Source organism: Ipomoea nil, unplaced genomic scaffold, assembly GCF_001879475.1.
Source record: "Ipomoea nil cultivar Tokyo-kokei standard unplaced genomic scaffold, Asagao_1.1 scaffold0271, whole genome shotgun sequence".
In the NCBI taxonomy this organism is placed as follows: Eukaryota; Viridiplantae; Streptophyta; class Magnoliopsida; order Solanales; family Convolvulaceae; genus Ipomoea; species Ipomoea nil.
Genome location: NW_017616699.1, coordinates 1 through 4,122, shown reverse-complemented (window position 1 = coordinate 4,122; position 4,122 = coordinate 1). Strand labels below are relative to the sequence as shown.

At 38.0% G+C, this 4,122-nt stretch overlaps 1 non-coding gene across 1 annotated transcript; it reads left to right on the top strand.

The window, feature by feature from the left end:
* Positions 1–3,371: 3,371 nt before the first annotated feature.
* TRNAY-GUA lies at positions 3,372–3,465 on the top strand. The gene is made up of 2 exons: positions 3,372–3,408; positions 3,430–3,465. It is a non-coding gene; the product is annotated as a tRNA-Tyr (tRNA).
* Positions 3,466–4,122: the final 657 nt, after the last annotated feature.

Sequence of the window (4,122 nt, the reverse complement as noted above, 5' to 3'; positions counted from 1 at the left end):
TTCCGTTAAGTTTTTTTTTACGTGGCATTCAAACTGCCATGTCGGATTGTGCGATGTGGCATAAAAGAGTACAATACGGACAAAAATATAGTTAATAGCTCCGACCTTAGCTCAGTTGGTAGTGCAGAGGACTGTAGTTTGATTAATCTAAATTGGAAATCCTTAGGTCGCTGGTTAATCCGGCAGGTCGGATTGATTTTTTACAATATTAAGCTTTTAATTATTCCTTTGAAGAGCTAAAAAAAAATGACGTTGCCGGGGATCGAACCCAGGTCTCCCGCGTGTCAGGCGGGAATACTCACCACCAATGATGCATAAAACGTTAGGAGCCCCCTAGGCGGCTAGGGGCGCCTAGGCGCGATTTATTTATTTAATTTTTTTAATTTTTTAAATTTTTAAAAAGATTAAAAATTAAAATTTTTTGAATTTAGTAATAAAACATAAGGCTTCCATAGTTATTTCTTAGAAACTATGTACGAAAGTGGTTGTAAAATAGTTCAAAATATTGTTTAAACCATCTAAATACATAAAAAACTAAAATTAAGAACTAAAGAGGCATTTTTTTTGAGAAATTAGTGGACCAAACCGCCTTTGGCTGTTTGCGGTGTGTAGATCTCGAAAGAATACGCAATTTGAAAAAAAATTGTCCAAATCAGACAACGAGTCAAAAGTTATGCCTTCCAAAACTTTTTCGACATTTTCAAAAAAAAGAAATCGCCGAACCGGCCGGTAAGGCGGTCTAGGCCATTCCCGCGGCGGCCTCCACCGCCTAGCGCCTAGGCGCGATTTTTGCAAAACTGCTCACCACTATACTACAACGACTCGCGCGGCAGAACAGGACAGTCACATATTACTATTTAAGAAAACCCAATCCAATGTGACACCATGGTGCGTGTGGCCATCTAATTGCAACCGAAACTAGCATTTCATTGTCGGACAATGTACCTGTTAGGTCCCCGTAGTGTAGCGTTTTGTTCAATTGTTCATTGTACCTTTATTTCGTGTAATTTAGTCCATTTACTTTAAGATTTTGAACAATTAAGGACAATATTAACACCGATAATTTTTTCCGTTAAGTTTGTCCACGTGGCATTCGAACTGCCATGTCAGATTGTGCGATATGGCATAAAAGAGTATAAATCGGACAAAAATAATGTTAACAGCTCTGACCTTAGCACAGTTGGTAGAGTGGTGGACTGTAGTTGGACTAATCTAAATTGGAAATCCTTAGGTCGCTGGTTTGATTCCGGCAGGTCGGATTGATTTTCTACAATATTAAGCTTTTTAATTTTTCCTTTGAAGAGCTAAAAAAAAAAGACGCCGTTGCAGAGGATCGAACCCGGGTCCCCCGCGTGACAAGCGGGGATACTCACCACTATACTACAACGACTCGCGCGGCAGAATAAGACAGTCACATATTACTATTTAAGTAAACCCAATCAAATGTGGCACCATGGTTCGTGTGGCGATCTAATTGCAACTGAAACTAACATTTCATAGTCGGACAAAGTACATGTTTGGTCCCTGTACTGTAGGGTTTTGTTCAATTTAGTTATTGTACCTTTATTTGTGTAATCTTGTCCCTGTACTTTAGGATTTAGAACAATTAAGGACAACATTAACACCAAAAATTTTTTCCGTTTAAGTTTTTTTTTCTACGTGGCATTCAAACTGCCATGTCGGATTGTGCGATGTGGCATAAAAGAGTACAATACGGACAAAAATATAGTTAATAGCTCCGACCTTAGCTCAGTTGGTAGTGCAGAGGACTGTAGTTTGATTAATCTAAATTGGAAATCCTTAGGTCGCTGGTACTAAATCCGGCAGGTCGGATTGATTTTTTACAATATTAAGCTTTTTAATTATACCTTTGAAGAGCAAAAAAAAAAAACGCGTTGTCGGGGATCGAACCCAGGTCTCCCGCGTGTTAGGCGGGAATACTCACTACCAAATGTTGCATAAAACGTTAGGCCCCCTAGGCGGCTAGGGGCACCTAGGCGCTGATTTTTTTATTTATTTTTTTTAATTTTTTTATTTTTAATAAGATTAAAATTAAAATTTTTTAAATTTAGTAATAAACAAGGTTTCCATAGTTATTTCTTAGAAACTAACGAAAGTGGTTGTAAAATTGTTCAAAATATTGTTTAAACCATCTAAATACATAAAAAACTAAAATTAAGAACTAAAGAGGCATTGTTTTGAGAAATTATTGGACCAAACCGCCTTTGGCTATTTGCGATGAGTAGATCTCGAAAGAATACGCGATTTGAAAAAAAAAATTGTCCAAATCAGACAACCGAGTCAAAAGTTATGCCTTCCAAAATTTTTTGACATTTTCAAAAAAAAAAATCGCCGAACCGGCCGGTTAGGCGGTCTAGGCCATGCCCGCGGCGGCTTCCCACCGCCAAGCGCCTAGGCGCGATTTTTGCTAAACTGCTCACCACTATACTACAACGACTCGCGCGCAGAACAGGACAGTCACATATTACTATTTAAGTAAACCCAATCCATTGTGACACCATGGTGCGTGTGGCCATCTAATTGCACCTGAAACTAGCATTTCATTGTCGGACAAAGTACCTGTTAGGTCCCGTAGTGTAGCGTTTTGTTCAATTTAGTCATTGTACCTTTATTTCGTGTAATTTAGTCCATTTACTTTAAGATTTTGAACAATTAAGGACAATATTAACACCGATAATTTTTTCCGTTAAGTTTGACCATGTGGGATTCGAACTGCCATGTCAGATTGTGCGATATGGCATAAAAGAGTATAAATCGGACAAAAATAATGTTAACAGCTCTGACCTTAGCTCAATTGGTACAGTGGTGGACTATAGTTGGACTAATCTAAATAAGATTTATGTCGCTGGTTTGATTCCGGCAGGTCGGATTCATTTTCTACAATATTAAGCTTTTAATTTTTCATTTGAAGAGCAAAAAAAAAAAAAAAGACGCCATTGCCCGGGATCGAACCCGGTTCCCGACGTGACAGGCGGGGATACTCACCACTATACTACAACGACTCGCGCGGCAGAACAAAACAGTCACATATTACTATTTAAGTAAACCCAATCAAATGTGGCACCATGGTTCGTGTGGCGATCTAATTGCAACTGAAACTAACATTTCATAGTCGGACAAAGTACATGTTTGGTCCCTGTACTCTAGCGTTTTGTTAAATTTAGTTATTGTACCTTTATTTTGTGTAATCTAGTCCCTGTACTTTAGGATTTAGAACAGTTAAGGACAACATTAACACCGATAATTTTTTCCGTTAAGTTTTCTTTCTACGTGGCATTCGAACTGCCATGTAGGATTGTGCAATGTGGCATAAAAGAGTACAATACGAACAAAAAATATAGTTAATAGCTCCGACCTTAGCTCAGTTGGTAGAGCGGAGGACTGTAGTTGGACTAATCTAAATTGGAAATCCTTAGGTCGCTGGTTTGATTCCGGCAGGTTGGATTGATGTTCTACAATATTAAGCTTTTTAGTTTTTCCTTTGAAGAGCTAAAAAAAAAAAATGACACGTTGTCGGGGATCGATCCGGTCTCCCGCGTGACAGGCGGAAATACTCACCACTATACTACAACGACTCGAGCGACAAAATAAGATAGTCACATATTACTATTTGAGTAAACCCAATCAAATGTGGCACCATGGTTCTTGTGGCGATCTAATTGCAACTGAAACTAACATTTCATAGTCGGACAAAGTACCTGTTAGGTCCCTGTACTGTAGCATTTTGTTCAATTTAGTTATTGTACTTCATTTTTGTTTAATCAAGTCCCTGTACTTTAAGATTTAGAACAATTAAGTACAACAATAACACCGATAATTTTTTCTGTTAAGTTTGTCCACGCGGAATTCGAACTCCCATGTCAGATTGTGCGATATGGCATAAAAGAGTATAATTTGGACAAAAATAATGTTAACTGCTCTGACCTTAGCTCAGTTGGTAGAGTGGTGGACTATAGTTGGATAAATCTAAATTGGAAATCCTTACGTAGATGGTTTGATTCAGGCAGGTTGGATTGATGTTCTACAATATTAAGCTTTTTAATTTTTCCTTTGAAGAGCTAAAAAAAAAAAAAAAAAAAACGCCATTGCCGAGGATCTAAC